This window comes from Ovis canadensis, chromosome 12 (genome assembly GCF_042477335.2).
Source record: "Ovis canadensis isolate MfBH-ARS-UI-01 breed Bighorn chromosome 12, ARS-UI_OviCan_v2, whole genome shotgun sequence".
Lineage (NCBI taxonomy): Eukaryota > Metazoa > Chordata > Mammalia > Artiodactyla > Bovidae > Ovis > Ovis canadensis.
In genome coordinates this window covers 18359735-18378485 of record NC_091256.1, presented here as the reverse complement: position 1 = coordinate 18378485, position 18751 = coordinate 18359735, and positions in this window count along the sequence as shown.

Genomic DNA, 18751 nt, shown 5'->3' with positions numbered 1-18751 from the left:
CTTTAGGGTGGACTGGTTGGATCTCTTTGCAGTCGAAGGGATTCTCAAGAGTCTTCTCCCAACATCACAGTTCAAAAGCATCAATTCTTTTGCGCTCAGGTTTCTTTATAGTTCAACCCTCACATTCATACATGACTACTGGAAAAACCACAGCTTTGAACAGATAGACCTTTGCTGGCAAATTAATGTCTCTGCTTTTTTAATAGGCTGTTTAGGTTGGTCATAACTTTCCTTCAAATAAGTAAGCCGTCTTTAATTTCATGGCTGCAGTTACCATCTGCAGTGTTTTTGCAGTCCCCCCCATAATAAAGTCTCTCACTGTTTCCACTTTTTCCCCATCTATTTGCCATGAGGTGAGAGGACCAGATACCATGATCTTAGTTTTCTGAATGTTGAGTTTTAAGCCACCTTTTTAACTCTCCTCTTTCGGGGCTCCTTAGTTGTTCTTCTTTGCTTTCTGCCATAAGGGTGCTGGCACCTGCATATCTGAGGTTATTGATATTTCTCCCAGCAATCTTGATTGCAGCTTGTGCTTCATCCAGCCTGGCATTCTGCATGATGCATACTGCATATAACTTAAATAAGCAAGGTCACAATACACAGCCTTGACATACTCCTTTCCTGAAATGGAACCAGTCTGTTGTTCCATGTCTAGTTCTAACTGTTGCTTCTTGACCTGCATACAGATTTCTCAGGACGCAGGTCATGTGGGCTGATATTGCCATCTCTTTAAGAATTTTACAGTTTGTTGTGAACCACACAGTCAAAAGCTTTGGCGTAGTCAATAGAGCCAAAGTTTTTCTGGGGCTCTTGCTTTTTCAATGATTCAGAGGATTTGGGCAATTTGATCTATGGTTCCTCTGCCTTTTCTAAATCCAGCTTGAAAGAAGTTCATAGGTCATGTACTGTTGAAACCTAGCTTGGGGAATTTTGCACATTATTTTGCTAGTGTGTGAGATGACTGCAATTGCACAGCAGTTTGAACATCCTTTGTCATTGCCTTTCATTGGGATTGGAATGAAAACTGACTTTTCCAGTCCTGTGGACACTGCTGAGTTTTGCAAACTTGCTGGCATATTGAGTGCAGCACTTTCACAGCATCATCTTTTAGGATTTGAAATAGCTCAACTGGAATTCCATCACCTTTACTAGCTTTGTTCATAGTGATGCTTCCTAAGCACTTGACTTCGTATTCCAGGGTGTCTGGCTCTAGTCCAGTGATCACACCATCGTGGTTATCTGGGTTATGAAGATCTTTTTTTTGTATAGTTCTTCTGTGTATTCTTTCCATCTCCTTAATATCTTCTGTTTCTTGTTAGGTCCATACCATTTCTGTCCTTTACTGTGCCCATCTTTGCATGAAATGTTCCCTTGGTATCTCTAATTTTCTTGAAGAGATCTCTAGTCTTTCCCATTCTATTGTTTTCCTCTATTTCCTTTCATTGGTCTCTGAGGAAGGCTTTTCATCTCTCCTTATCCTATTCTTTGAAACTCTGCGTTCAAATGGGTATATCTTTCCTTTTCTCCTTTGGCTTTAGCTTCTCTTCTTTTCTCAGCTATTTGTAAGACCTCCTCAGTCAACCATTTTGCCTTTTTACAGTTCTTTTTCTTGGAGATGGTCTTGATCACTGCTTCGTGCACAATGTCATGAACTGCCATCCACAGTTTTCAGGTACTCTATCGGATCTAATCCCTTGAATTTATTTGTCACTTCTACTGTATATATTTGTTAGGGATTTGATTTAGGTCATACCTGAATCATCTCATCGTTTTCCCTACTTTCTTCAGTTTAAGTCTGAATTTGGCAATAAGGAGTTCATGATTTGAGTCACAGTCACCTCCTGATCTTGTTTTTGCTGACTGCATAGAGCTTCTCCATCTTTGCCTGCAAAGAATAAAATCAGTCTAATTTTGGTGTTGACCATCTGGTGATGTCCATGTGTAGAGTCTTGTGTTCTTGGAAGAGAGTGTTTGCTATGACCAGTGCTTTCTCTGGTCAAAACTCTGTTTGCCTTTGACCTGCTTCATTAGTTTTGCCAAGAGTACAAAGCACACATATATAATTATGACTGATTTGCATTGGTTTATTTCAGAGACCAGCACAGCATTGTAAAGCAATTATTCTCCAGTTTAAAAGAAAAAAAAAAGTTAACAGAGCTTAAATTCTTGATTGTTTTCCTAAATGTCCAGATGGGATCAGATGCCCATTTGCATGTTTCGCACACCTTATCCTTACCTCATCCTAGCCTTGTCACAGCCCTATGACTACACCCCCTTTCTACTTTTTCTCACATAATAAGCTCAGTATGTCTCTAATACCTCTTTATCCCCAGGCATTCAGTTAGCAATCAATAAATATTTGTCAGCTGAACACATGGATGAGCTTTTGGCTGGAAATGTTAGAATATCCTACAGAAATTTTTATTAGTTTTGAGTCATGCAAGAGTTCAATCACTACAGGAATAACCTGCTGTTTCTTCTGACATATCTTCATGTATTTATTAACTTGACAAATTTTATTAATCATTAAAGACTCCTCGAATAGACCTACCCTAGTGCTCCCAAATGTATTCTGTTCCTCATCTACCTTCCCAAAACATTCTGTTTAAAATGGAATCCATAAATGTCTTACTGTGGACTCAACAGGAAGCTAGAAACTCAGGATGAAAGCCTGACAATCTTTCCACTGTAGGAACTTACAACAGCGCCCTGTAGTTCTGCTATTATGTTAGTGTATTTCTGTGCATTGTATGAGTTTTTTCCCCAATGAAACTGAAGCAGCTCCAGAATCATATTCTTCATCTTTGGGGTCCTATGTATTATGTTTCTTTCTGTATATGTTTTTACCATGTTATAGGGCATGAATAGACTCCTAGGTGATTTTTCTTTCTCAGTGAAGATATTTTTATTCAATATCAAAACAATTTTAATTGTAGTAACAATGTATCTATATAAAATAAATGGGTAAAACTGATTTTAGCAGTTAAATGTATGAGTCAGGATGTTATACAAAATAGGCTAAGTAGGAATGAAATTATGGAGGTATGTTGAATTTTGTCTAGGATTTTTAAATGGAAGCAAACAAGAACCTGAGCAACCTTGTGGAGTGAGAAAGTGGCCTAAATGGATTTAATTGAGTTACACTAAAAGAAATGACAATTAAAGCATCATTCTTGTCTGAATTGAATTATTTGCATAGTTTTAACTGCAGTCTTTATGGCTAGAAAGTCTTAGAACAGATGGCAAATTTATATACCTTTTGCCCCTATGGAGAAGAAAGGAGAAAATATAGTGCAGGAACTGTGTTTCAGAGTGCAAGGGGCTGGAACTATTTCTAAATGGTATATGAAATTTACTATCATTTACTCTGAAGCTATAAAAATAACACATATTTTTATGCTTGGATAAAATTTCCCATAAACAAGAGAAAATAAATTGTTCTCTGAAATACTAACAATGCTTTCATCAGAATAAGTGGAATAAAGAAATTATGTATCCTTTTTTTCTAATTAAATATATAAGCATACATATCAGAGAAGGCAATTGCACCCCACTACAGTACTCTTCCCTGGAAAATCCCATGAACAGAGGAGTCTGGTGGGCTGCAGTACATGGGGTCGCTGAGAGTTGGACATGACTCAGTGATTTCACTTTCACTCTTCACTTTCATGCATTGGAGAAGGAAATGGCAACCCACTCCAGTGTTCTTGCCTGGAGAATCCCAGGGATGGGGGAGCCTGGTGGGCTGCCATCTATGGGTCACACAGAGTTGGACACGACTGAAGTGACTTAGCAGCATATATATATATATATATATATATATATATATATATATATATATACACATACACACACACACACACACACACACATATGCTTTCTGTACATAAACATGAAATAGATTTCCCTGAGCTACTATTTCACCACATCCAAAATGAGAACTATATTTTGAAAGTGTAATACATGCCAAGATATTTGCTAAAACCCCATATATATTTGTATGTATATAATCTGTTATTAAATTTTGTAAAATTAGTATTTATTGGAGGATAATAAATAAACACAACATTCACAATGTTGTGTTAGTTTATGCTCTACAGCAGAGTAATTCAGTTATACATATGCATATACCTATTCTTTTTCAGATTCACTTCCCATATAGGTTACTACAGAATATTGACTCGAGTTCTCTGTGTTATATAATAGATCCTGGTTGGTTACCTACTTTGGCTCAGAGGGTAAAGCGCCTGCCTGCAACGCAGGAGACCCAGGTTTGATTCCTGGGTCAGGAAGATCCCCTGGAGAAGGAAATGGCAACCCACTCCAGTACCCTTGCCTGGAAAATCCCATGGACAGAGAAGCCTGGTAGGCTATAGTCCATGGGGTTGCAAAGAGTTGGACACGACTGAGCAACTTCACTTAACTTTTTATATAGTAGTATGTAAATGTTAATTTCACTCTCTTTATTCCCCACTCGCTTTTCCCTTTAGGTAACCATAAATTTGTTTTCTAAATCTGTAAGTTAGTTTCTGCTTTATAAATTAGTTCATTTTTACCATTTTTTTAGATTATATGTATAAGTGATATCATATGATATCTACCTTTGTCTGACTTACTTCACTTAGTATGATAATCTCTGGGTCCATCCATGTTGCTGCAAATGGCATAAGTTCATCTTTTTCTTAATGGAATTTTGTTCTAATAATAAACCTATTTCATTAAAACTTCAGACATTTCTTATATAATACAAATATTTTAAACTATATTTTTCTCCATGTATTACTGTTTTCATTTTAATTCCATTATAATTTTATTGGAGTTTTTTAGATATTGGAAATATCACATTTGTTGCACTGACTTTCCCTGAGCACATAATTGAGACAAGTATTACATATGAATGGAGCGAGTCACATGCACTCTTTCCACAGGAATACTGACCAACAGCCCCTTCACTCATGCCAAGCTCTGTTTAGATTTTCTTGCTAAATGTGAAAGTTAGAGCTACCTAATCTGTTAGTTAACATTAAAGCAACTTAGAATTGAATTCTAAGAATACGATTCAATTCTGCCTAACAGATTAGGCATCTCTAACTTTCACATTTAGCAAGAAAATCTAAACGGAGGTTGGCATGTGTGAAGGTGTCAAAAGACCTTTATTCTAATTAAATAAATAGTTGAGGGAAGAAATTCAATTCCCACCAATTAACTTTTAAAATGCTTTATCTGGCCAGTTTGTATTGTTTTCCATCTTCTAGAACAGGATCTAATGCTTGATGATCTGAGGTGGAGCTGATGCAATAATAGAAATAAAGCACACAGTAAGTGTAATATGCTTGAATCATTCTAAAGCCATCCCCCTACCCCTTGGTCTGTGAAAAAATTGCCTTCCATGAAACAGGTCTGGGGTGCCATAAAGGTTGGGGACCACTGCTCTAGGAAATATTTGTTCTTGGAGGTTAACAGTAGATTATTCAGAAATAGTCTACTGTTAGACTATTTTTATTTTTCCAAGTGTTTTAATTGTATTTATATAGTGAAGACTTACAGGATGGGCAACAGGGTATAGCTTTACAAATCAGTTTAACACTTAATGCCAGTAGCAATGGTTACTATACTAGGTCTTATGATCTAACTCCTTATTGATACTAGAATTATCAGGACCCACAGATGAGGCCCTATGACCGAAATCCACAGATCTCCTCAGTGAAACTGTTTTAGGGTTTCAGACAGGAAATCCACCTGAAGCAGCTACTAAGATCTAATTAAAGGTAATGTCCTTCTTGCTCCTACTGCACTTTGTTATCAAAGTCATCCCTAAGGAACACAATGACTTTTAGACTTGGAATTCTGACCTAGTCTTAAGTGATGTCAGAGAGACTGTCAAAAAGGAAGCGAACCTTGTAACAAAGTTTGGTCATAAAGTGGAATGAATCAGGTATACTCCCCAGGGAAGAAGCCTAAGAGAACTACTTATCCATCCATAGTATAAAACACAGAGGCCTTATAAGACCATCCTGCCATATCAGCAGTGTAGCATAAAGTACTTGGTCTCTCCCAGCCAAGGCAAGGCAGGCTGTCTGGTTTACCAATGGGAGAGCCTTGAAGGAGGGATGTGCTGCTATTTGGAAACCAGGAAACATACGCTTTCAGTACAATAAAACCTTAATGGGAAAGGCAAGGCAAGATGCTTTCTAACTGTGGTGCTGGAGAAACTCTTGAGAGTCCCTTGGACAATAAAGAGATCAAACCAGTCAATCCTAAAGGAAATCAACCTTGAATCATTCATGAGAAGGACAGATGCTGAAGATGACACTCCAATACTTTGGCCACATGATGCAAAGAGCTAACTCACTGGAAAAGACGTGACTCATTGGAAAAGACCCTGATGCTGGGAAAGACTGAGGCCAAGAGGAGAAGGGGACAACCTTCTCCTTTTGAGTATGAGATGGTTAGATGACATCAATGACTCAGTGGACACGAACTTGAGCAACCTCCAGAGATAGTGGAGGACAAAGGAACCTGGCATACTGCAGTCCATGGGGGTAGCAAATATTCAGGCACGACTCAGTAACTGAACAACACTGAAGGAGCGAGATGACGATGGAATAATTATCAGTGAAATAGGTCTCACCCTTTAGAAAATATTTAGATATTCACAGTCTCAGTCTTTAGCCAATAGCTTTGCTGTACAGTTACATAAATCAGCCCTGTGTAATTGGAGAGTAAAGGTTATCCCTACATTGATCTTTTATGAAAAGAAATATATATATATATATATATATATATATATATATATCCTGCTTGGCACACTCAGTTACAGTTAAAAAATCAACACATTATGTTAGATTCAGTTACGGACATGTTTGGGGGAATTTAGAAGTGTTCAAGTTGACCATGTATATGTCCACCAAAAGGTAACAAGGAGGAGGAGGAGAAGAAAAAAGAGAGATGCTGCCAGTAACTGCAAGCTCAGTGGGGACTAGATTCCTCTTTCTATAGCCAGCTTCCTAAATTCACAAGACAAACAGGTATTTGCGTTTTCTTCGTAGGGCCATAAAGCTGCACATTCCCACTGTACTGACCAAATGACCAGTGTAACGAAGAACTGCACCCAATGACAATGACAGATAAATCCTATGCAGATCTGGTAAGTGAATTACATCTGACCTCTTACCAGTAGCCTAAGGACACTATAAACTGGGTGTAATACTTATTCTTCTCTAGGGTCATTTTTTCATCAACAGAAGTAACCTACAGTTGAAGTTCTGGAAAAGTGACTTCTTTAGCCATTAAGCTCCTTCTTAAAATATTTCTTCTGATTGAAATGTACACAATATACATTAAAGAAGTAATTAGAAGGGAATTTCTGGGTGCTTTGAAAGCACTCTTATACAAGTTAGGGGATAATCATGATCAAATAATTGAATATATTCAAAAAAGTCGATATTTTCCCTTACGAATACCTTGAAGTGTAAATTGCTTGCACGAGACAAAAGGAAAAGTAAGGTTCTTTTTTTCTTTTTTCCCTATGAAAGTGATGCTCATCTCTTGGTTATCTATCTTAATGGGGAGGAACCCATTAAGTGTGAAACACCCAGGATGCCTGATAATCATAAAGTCATGATACTTGCAAAAAAATTAGATGCTATCTGAGTAGCTTCACTATCTCGGTAATATTTTGCTTCAGTGCTCATTATGATGACTTTAAATTCTCTGTGTACACACCATCTACGTGACAAGGGAACATATCCAGGACGGTGCAGTACAGTTAGCAGTAGCCTGCCAGCAGGTAATGCACAGAGCAGACAACCTGCGTCGTTAACACACAATTGGCACTACATCTACATGGATCTTCTGATGTGATTGCAAGCCAGGCAAGAATGTTATTTTTATTACTATCAGGTGTATTTATCTTTTCTTAGTCACATTTAAGAGAACCTAATGGTAGGCTGCAGTCCATGGGGTCACTAAGGGTCAGACACAACTGAGCGACTTCACTTTCACTTTTCACTTTTATGCATTGGAAAAGGAAATGGCAACCCACTGCAGTATTCTTGCCTGGAGAATCTCAGGGATGGGGGAGACTGGTGGGCTGGCCATCTACGGGGTCGCACAGAGTCGGACACGACTGAAGTGATGTAGCAGCAGCAGCAGCAAAGCAACTTATCTCTGAAAGCATACTACAAAATTTTATGTTTATTGTTCAAACAGAAATAAAACTTATCTAAGGGAAAGCATCAAGCTATACATGAGGAATTTAGTGAATTAGGTCATTGATTTTTCTCTAATTTTTCTGATTTAGGGAAAAAAGAAAGCAATTTTAGCTAAATTTTGTTGTGACAATATCCTGCTTTCATTTCTGAAATTAAAACTAATGACTATTTTAGAAAAATTTTTAAAGTTAAATTGTTGAAGAAAAATCACAAAAATTCACAGTAACTTCATCAACAGAGAATAGGGTTATTAGTGAAGTCTTATGAAACTATTTTTAACAAATTTGGTCTTACTGAGCATTATGTTTTCCAATTTGTTTTCTTATATATCTTGCTCTTTGAATGTAGTTTTAATGCTACCATTTTATATACCAAAATAGTTAAATATTTTATTTAATTAAGGTTTTATTACTGAATAAGAAGTTTGTTTGCACATTTCTAAAGAACAAGAAAATATTGTCTAGTAGTTACGAGTTTGAGCTTTAAAAGCAAAATTTCCAGGTTTAAATTCTATTTCTATACCTTTCTGTTATTCATTAATAATTTGTTTCCCAGTTTTGGCTTTTCTATGTGAATTATTAAAAAGATAATAATATATTTTTTATTATCTGGGGACTATTTGTATTTAATTAAATACAAGAGTAGAAGGTAAAGTCAAAGAAAGTAGTTAAAATGGAGAGGCATACTCAGTATGGCCCATTAGGAAGCTGAAGGGACTGAAAACTACTGTCCTGGTTTTGATTAAAAGAGGACATTATTTGAATTATAATTTTAAAAAATCATCCTGAAAGAGATGGTAGGGAGGCAAAGGCAAAAACAGGAAACTATTCCAATTTGAGATACAGTGGAGACTGATGTAGAGGTAGAGATGCTGAGCAGTGATTAAGATAGAAATTGAAAATCCCATGGACGGAGGAGCCTGGTAGGCAGTCCATGGGGTCGCTGAGAGTTAGACACAATTGAAGGGACTTAGCAGCAGCAGTAGATGATGATTATGAAGTCCTTCAGATCTAATTCTCTCAAGACAAGTTTCTCTAGCTTCCTTTGACTGGCTTTCTCTATTAATCAATGGGATATGTAATTTAATTTTTTTTTCTTTTTTTGCTACACCCCACAGCATGTGGTATCTTAGTTCCCTAAGCAGGGATCAAACCCATGTCCTGTGCAGTGGAAGCATAAAGTCCTAACGACTGAACCACCAGGGAAGTCCCTTTCTTTCTCATTTACTAGTTCATTAGACATGCTGTAGCACGAGTTATCTTTCCAATTACCCATTTGCTCTGTTCTAAACTAATTGAGTGTGCTTAAGTACACTTGCTTCTTGACACTCTTTTGAAAAAGGTATTTTTTGTCGTTTTAAAATGTCTTGCACCATTTCATTAATACCCTCATTATTGCTCTCATGATTTGATGGTCTTTGTTTTATATTAATTTACTCAATAAATATTTATTCAATTCATATTACATACTTAATAAGATATGGTCTTGCCCTTAAGACACTCACATTGTCACTGAATAAATGCAGTTCTCAGGGGAAGGGTATGGACACATAGAGAAGAAAAGAACAGTTTCTTCCTACCTGGTGGGGATGGAAAAGGAGGGAATGCTCAGGTGGTAATGTTTATGTTCATCTTTAAAAATGAGTATGTGCTCACCCAGCAAATGAAGCATAAAAGATGAGGTGCAAGAAGAAGTGTGAACAAAGGCATGGAGAAGGGAATGTTTCATGAAATGACAGTGCTTGCTCTCTTCAGATAAGCACCAGAAGGTTTTTGTAACTCAAATAAGGAAATAACTAAGAAAAGGGTCTGTGTGCTCATCTTAGATTCCAGAGAAAGGAGATGAGGGGTGCTAAAGGGGCTGAAGTTGATTGTAAGGTCTGCAAGGAGTTATTAAAAATAGTAAGCAGTAAAAACAGTAAGCAGAGTAGACAATATGATCAGATGAAATTTTAATGTGTGGGGTAAGAATATTTAATAGAAAATTCATAAACAAACATATATATTTATGGGGATTTAGTACTTTAAATCTGTGGTAAAAGAAAATTGTTTTAGAAGGCTGAACATTCTAGGGTCATTCTGCTAGGGTTACAATCCTAATTCTACCAATTAACACATATATGAATTTTGCAAAATCAATAACAATTTGGTGCCTTACTTGTGCCTTCATCTGAATGCTGTGTTTAATCCTCAAACCAACCCCAGGAAAGTAGAATTAAATTAAAACCTTCTGGCACAATTAAGGGCTGTCAAATATTAGTGATTACTATGATAATCACAAATTGGCTATCCATTTAAAAATATTTAGATTAATATTTCACACCATTCATAAGAATGTATTTCAGATGGATCAAAAACTTTTTTTTTTAATTATGGAAGCATTAGGACAAAAAAACATAGACATGAGTTTTTAACTTTTGGATAGAGAAAGTCTTTTTAAATAATTATGCAGAAAATATCAAATAAAAATGTTTAAGTTTGAGAATACTACAATTAAGGATTTCTGTGTAAGATATCCCCTGCTGTAAATGAAGATAAATGACAGATCAGATTTTCCAATACATTTAAGAAGTGGTGGCAAGGTTGTGGGGAGGTAGTTATTTACATAGAGCTCAAAGGAGGGCAAATAGGTGTAGTCTTTTTTGACACCAGTATGGCAGGACTCCATAAAATAAAAGTGAGAGACAAATTCTGTGAACCCATTTCTGTTTCTTGGTTATTTATAGGCATCACACAGGTAACTTGCTTTAAAATATCTCAGCATAAAAAGTGATATAAATGTGTAAAGAAGCATTCACACCTATGCTTAAGGAAGCAAGAAGAAGGATGTTCAAAGCACTGTTATTGATTAAGAGAAAATAAATTTTAACTGCCTAATTGTCCACCAATGGGGTTTTGACTATAGTATGTCTAACCTATGGCATATCATGAACATTTTAAGAGAATGAGATAGGGCTAGATTATTTATATAAGAATAAAACTCCATGACACATTGTAAAGAGAAATAAAAATTTCAAAACGGGTAGAGTGTGGGATCTGTTTCAAATCACAGAAGTATATAATCTTATTTACATATGAATATGCACATATTAATGGATAGAAGAAGGTTTGAAAACAATGTCTTCTTTTCCCACCCTTGTCTGGCTTTTATTTGTTTTAATTGTACAACCGAACCTAATCTTTAAGGTTTTCTTAACCAACAAGGAGAAGCAGCAGAAAAAGAAAAATCCAATTTTTTAAAAGCATAATTTTAAAAAATACATTAAATTGCATCATCAGAAATCTTAGAGATCTCAGTATTTCAATATTTCATCATATTTACACTTAGAATCAATTAAAATAAACAAATGAAGAGAAGGGAATAGAAGAAGAAATAATGGTGCATAGAAAATATAAAATAAGATATTAGGAATAAACTCAAACAGAAGTTAAACTTTGTTTTTAAAAGACAAATGCTCATATTTGATATTTTGCAAACCATCTGGTTTCATGGCATTTATAAGACATCTTTAAAATAGAATGATATCATAACTCAATACCTTTCAAAAAAGAAAAAAAAATGTCCACAAGACTACACACACACAAGTATTTATTTTATCTTTCTTCATAACAGACAATAACTGGAAACAAACAATTAAGCTGAGCAATGAAGCCAGAAACAGAAGAATATACACTAGATGATTTACCAGAAAACTTTAATCTATGTGATAGAAAATAGTCAACAATCAACCAGATGGGGATGAGGTGGGTGTGGTCTGAGGCAATTTGGATGAGAGATGAAAATGTTCTCTGTTTTGATTGTCCTGGTGGTTACTTGAGTATATTGATTTTTCAAAACTACTTGAGGTATACACAAAATCAGTGTTTTTGTATCCAAATTTAAATTCAGTAAATAAAGAGACAAGAAAAGGAAAAATATATAGAAGTACAGAAAAGAATAGTTACTTTAGTTTTTGGAGGCTAAGTGCAGGCTTTTCTCTGCAGAGGTATAAGAGCATGTTTATTTTTTATTTATATATTTTTTTTAAGTGAGATCTTAAGGAATAGCAAGGCTGAATGAAAGAAAAGAAAGAAGCATGTTTCAGACAGAGGAATCCATAAGCTAGATTCATGGGACAGACGGCAAAATCCGAGGTTTACATAAGGGAGGAGTTCAACTGGACCAGAAGAGAAAGGTGTTAACAGAAGAACAATCAAGTGAGGTTAATGGTCCTGAGCTTTGCGTAAGAAGACTGTCTTTATTTTGCCCAACAGGAATGTCATTTTGTTCATAGAATTCTTATGTTCATTTTCCTCATAATATTCTGCAGGTTTGCTTATGACCATTTTGAAGGTTGCCTGGTGCTTGTTCCTCTGCTGGTAAACAAACTTTGCTTCTTTATTGTATATAGTGCATATTTTGATCTTGTTTCATTAATATTATTTTCCCTGATAGCCAATGAGTCTCAAGAACCCACTATTCATGTTGCCACTGATGATTCCTTTACCGCAAATTGTCTCATTTTGGAAATCTTACCACCCATACATCGGAACTCCCACACATTCCCCATGTTTTATGTTTTCTAATGACATTATAGTCTGCATTTCCACTTCTAATGACTTGTGAGGGAAAGTTTGTTATGCCTTTTCTTCTCCCTTAATTTGATTTTGGTCCTATTAATAACATAATGTTTTTATTCATTTATTATTGTTTTAAATTCAGAAATTGTTTTCCAGTCTTTCCCTTTTCATTATCACCAGAGCTTATTCCATAAGCACAATGTCCTCTGAAATGTTATAAAGGAATTAATGTAAATTTGTATTTATATTTTGTATCACTCAGGATTCTTCAGAGAAAAGGAAACAGCAGGAATAACTAATTAGAGAAATAAAGAAAAAGAAAGAAAGAGGGAGAGAGAAATTAATTTTAAGAAAGTGGCTCACACAACTGTTGTTGTTGTAGTAGCTGCTAAGTCATGTCTGAGTTTTTCATAACCCCAAGAACCGTAACCCACCAGGTTCCTCTGTGGATGGAATTTTTCAGGCAAAAATACTGGAATGGGTTGCTGTTTCCCTTTCCAGGTCACATAACTGTGGAGGCAAGCAAATATGAAATCTATGTATCAGGCTTGTACCAGGAGACGCAGGCTGAATTTCTACATCAGTCTCATCCCTAATTTTCTCCCCATCTCTGTTTTTGAGGGGAATCTTTTAACTTAAACCAAATGATTGTATATGTTAATCAGATCTATGGAGCACCTTCACAGCAGCAACTAGAGGAGTGTTTGACTGAAACCTGGGACCACAGCCTAGCCAACATGACACACAAAGCTGACCAACATTATAATTTATACCAGTTACTGTCATATTAATATAAAACATTATAGTTACTTATGATACAAAAAGTTCTCTGGGTTTGTGTGTAATTTTACTTTTTACCAAATCATCAGTTCTGATTCTTCCATGCAGGTTCCTTTGGATGAAACATACCATCTTTTCATTTTTCCACGTTTGCTTGTATTTTTGTTGTTGTTGTTGTTGTTGTTTTTAAATTAATACAGAATTTTTGTGAATGCTTGCCGAGATTTTGAGGTTGAAGTGAATTCTGTCATATCAGACACCTTTGGGTATTCTAAGTTTTCCATTTTACAAACTCTTATAAGCAGTAAAAATAATAATAATAATGATAATAATAATAATCCTTTTAAAAGAAATATGCTTGTAATCTCTTTGCAGTCTCTGTCAGGCCGAAAATTCATTCCAGCTTAAAGTGATAACTTTGAGTAAAAAGTGTTTGGATCCTCATTTAGAACTGTCCCATAAAACTGAAGCCCAAAAAGTCACCATCACAAGCAATCAAAATGATTGATTTGATAAGCTATGTAAAAGCAACTTTGGAACTTCATTAAAATAGTTAAAAATAAACTATCACTTATACCTTTTATAACAGTAAAGAAGTGGTCAGTGGTTATTAATTTAAAAAAGAGTGCCATCTACTGACTACAAATTCTCTGGTGAATGCTGCCTTCAAAATCAATGTAATACCACACAACTTCCCAGTGTGATAGTGCTATCATCATTTATTTGATATTCTGAATTTTCCAAGAATTTTTGCTCATTTTAAAAGCTCACATTTAAATCTCTAGTTCTGCTAATTGAAGTGAAATTTACATGTCCCTGAATCAAATGACTGCCACTTTACAAAATCACTGTCATCAAGAAGCAATTTTTTTAAAGTGCTGCTTTGTGCTCAGAACTATGTAATATAAAAGAAATATGATTATATCCCCTCACACAAGACTCAGCAACAGTGGTGGAGACTACAGAAATGTAAGAACAACTAGACTCCATCCCTCCCAATGAAACCCTCCTGAGATAATTAAGGAAATGAAAGCATCGATGTAACTTCCTGATAAAGGAGACACTGAAGTGTATTTCATAAGGAGGATTAGAGTTGGAACCTATCACTTTTTAATTCAGATGATTTTATAGAGGAAGCAACATTTTAGAGTTTTGAGGACAATCAAAATAAGACATAATTGGAGGAGAGTATCATGTACTGTATTTAAATTGCTGTTGTTGTTGTTTAGTTGCTCAGTTCAGTTCAGTTCAGTCGCTCAGTCGTGTCAGACTCTTTGCGACGCCATGAATCACAGCATGCCAGGCTTCCCTGTCCATCAACAGCTCCTGGAGTTCACACAAACTCAAGTCCATCGAGTCAGTGATGCTATTCAACCAGCTCATTCCCTGTCGTCCCGTTCTCCTCCTGCACCCACTCCCTCCCAGCATCAGAATCTTTTCCAATGAGTCAACTCTTCGCATGAGGTGGCCAAAGTACGGGAGCTTCAGCTTTAGCATCATTCCTTCCAAAGAAATCCCAGGGCTGATCTCCTTTAGAATGGATTGGTTGGATCTCCTTGCAGTCCAAGGGGCTCTCAAGAGTCTTCTCCAACACCACAGTTCAAAAGCATCAATTCTTTGGTGCTCAGCCTTCTTCACAGTCCAACTCTCACATCCATACATGACCACAGGAAAAACCATAGCCTTGACTAGATGGACCTTAGTCAGCAAAGTAATGTCTCTGCTTTTGAATATGCTATATAGGTTGGTCATAACTTTTCTTCCAAGGAGTAAGCGTCTTTTAATTTCATGGCTGCAGTCACCATCTGCAGTGATTTTGGAGCCTCAGAAAATAAAGTCTGACACTGTTTCCACTGTTTCCCCATCTATTTCCCATGAAGTGATGGGACCGGATGCCATGATCTTCATTTTCTGAATGTTGAGCTTTAGGCCAACTTTTTCACTCTTCACTTTCACTTTCATCAAGAAGCTTTTTAGTTCCTCTTCACTTCCTGCCATAAGGGTGGTGTCATCTGCATATATGAGTTTATTAATATTTCTCCCGGCAATCTTGATTCCAGCTTGTGCTTCTTCCAGTCCAGTGTTTCTCATGATGTACTCTGCATGAGTTAAATAAGCAGGGTGACAATATACAGCCTTGACATACTCCTTTTCTTATTTGCAACCAGTCTGTTGTTCCATGTCCAGTTCCAACTGCTGCTTCCTGACCTGCATATAGGTTTCTCAAGAGGCAGGTCAGGTGGTCTGGTATTCCCATCTCTTTCAGAATTTCCCACAGTTGATTGTGATCCACACAGCCAAAGGCTTTGGCACAGTCAATAAAGCAGAAATAGATGTTTTTCTGGAACTCTCTCGCTTTTTCCATGATCCAGCGGATGTTGGCAATTTGATCTCTGGTTCTTCTGCATTTTCTAAAACCAGCTTGAACATCAGGAAGTTCACGGTTCACGTATTGTGTCCAATTCTTTGCAACCCCACGGACTGTAGCTCATCAGACTCCTCTGTCCATGGGATTTCACAGGCAAGAATACTGAAATGGGTTGACATTTCCTTCTCCAGGGGATCTTCCTGACCCAGGGATGAAAGCCATATCTCCTCCTTGGAAGGTGGATTCTAAATAGGAGTCAATATTTTAAAAGTGCAGAGGATGAGACAGTTGGATGGCATCACCGACTCAACAGACCTGAGTTTCAGCAAACTTTGGGAGACAGTGAAGGACAGAAACCTGGCATGCTGCAATCCACAAGGTCGCAAAGAGTCAGACACAACTTAGGAACTGAACAACAACAATTTAAAAAGTGTAGAAACAAAGCTTCCTCATGTGGTCCACTACAGACACTGTGAAATTTCTCTAAAGTAGAGCAGGGATAAGAGGGCTGTGCTTCCAGGGCAGGATTATGGTGTTTAAAGGAATAAATCACTCCAGAAACAAGACACATGGAGTCAAGAAGGTTCATCTCCAGGAGACACTTTTCAGTCTCACCACTGGCTTCAGGACCCCAGGTGGGACTAGGTGAATACATGATCCTACACCTTACACCCCTTTATATGTTAATAGATCAGATGCCATGACAAGAAACAAGACTGGGACTTCTCTGATGGTCCAGTGGTTAAGGTTTCATCTTCCAATGCAGGGGTGAGGATTCGATTTCTGGTCAGGCAGTTAAGATCCCACATGCTTTGTGGCCAAAAAACAAACACATAAAACAGAAGCAATACTGCAACAAATTCAATAAATTCTTAAAAATAAAGAAGCTAGTCATGTTCCTACAAAAGTGCAAAATGCTAATAATCTCTTCTGTCAACTCTGACATCATGGGCTCTCCTCATGATGAAGGCTTCTCCTGGAACACTGCTAGGCTTTCTCAACAAGGGAGTAATCATGTGAAAGTCTACAATAAATACAGAATTAGCAGTACATTCCAACTTCATTTCTTTGTTCACTCATTTCACAGAGTAGTTCAAAGCAGAATGGGTTTGCATAATACATTCATTGGTATAATAATGTTTGTCCCAGTTAGAATTTTTTGTTGTTAAAATAAATAAATGAAACAACAGCACATGTTTCCAGTCCCAGGGCCCACCAGAAGGATGCAGTGTGTAGGGTGTAGGCTCCAGGATGTAACCCTCAAATCCAAGGCCAACAAAATCTAGTAAAATCTTGCATTCTTCAGTGGATGAAGAAGACAAAACCATAGGAGTTTACAAGAACAAAGTAGATTGAATTCATAGCTATAGGGTGTCTCTTGAAAAGACTTATACTTCACATGCATTTTGTGATGAGGAGAGAACTGGTCAGAAACTGATAAAAATTAATTATAATTTGGGATCTTACAAAGCAAAACCTTCTCTCTCCATGAAATGGAATTTTACCAAAACACTGATTTACCATCCCTGTAAGGTAGACATGCCTTGTGGACAATCAAACATAAGATTGCTAGAAAGATTACAGGATGTCAGTATCCATGTTAATAACAGTAGGGCTTCAGGTTAGTTGGAACAGAGTGGTCCCAACAAATTTTATAGGTAAGATTTAGAACTAATTTTATCCCTTTAAAAATTGTAATGATACTCCAATTCCTTAATCATTCATGGTCAGCCAAGTAACAGCCCACACATAAATTAGGTCATAAACTCTGGCGCGCACACACAGACACACACACACACACATATATTACCTTATGTGGAAAGAGTCGTTTCAAGATGTGATTAATTTAAGGAGCTTAAAGGGGATATTGTCTTGAATTATCTGAGTAGGTCCTAAACACAATCTCAAGTGTCCTTATAAATGGGAAGCAGTTGACACACACAAAAGAGAAAGCAACATGAAAACAGAGGTTTGAAGATGCTGGCTTTGAAAATGTGAAGATGCTGACTTTGAAAACTGGAGTGATTTGGTCATAAACCAAGGAATGGGCTTCCCTGGTGAGTCAGATGGTAAAGAATGTGCCTGCAATGCAGGAGACCCAGGTTGAATCCTTGGGTCAGGAAGATCCCCTGGAGAAGGGAATAGCAACCCACTCCAACATTCTTGCCTGGGAAATCCCATGGACAGAGGAGTTGATGGGCTACAGTTCATGGGTGGCAAAGAGTCAGACATGACTGAGTGACTAACACTTTCAATTCTTTCAAGGAATGGTAGAGCCACCAGAAGCTGGGAGAGGCTAACACGGTGATTTGAGTTCAACAATATTGATTCATATGTGGGGGCTGAGAAACAGTGAGAAAATACATTTCTGTTGTTCTAAGCCTCCAATTTTGCAGTAATTTATAATAATGGCCATGGGAAACCAATATAGTCCAGATGATTTTGTCTTTCTATAACCCAGGTTTCACAAAATATAATATCATTTAAATATCTTCGGCATTATTAGCACCATGCTAAATCTTTTACACAAAGAGTCTCCAATCCTTCTCTTTTTCCAGAAATCATACTGCTCTTTCCCTGCTCTCTGCTCTAGCCATACTTCATGTCTTAACATAAGAGTATTTGAGAGTGGGCTGTGGTTGTTCTCTCTGATTAGAATGCTTCTACTCAGACATCCTAATAATGAACTCTCTTCAGTTCAGTCAATCAGTCGTGTCCGACTCTTTGCGATGCCATGAATCACAGCACGCCAGGCTTCCCTGTTCATCACCAGCTCCCAGAGTTCACTCAGAATCACATCCATCAAGTCAGTGATGCCATCCAGCCATCTC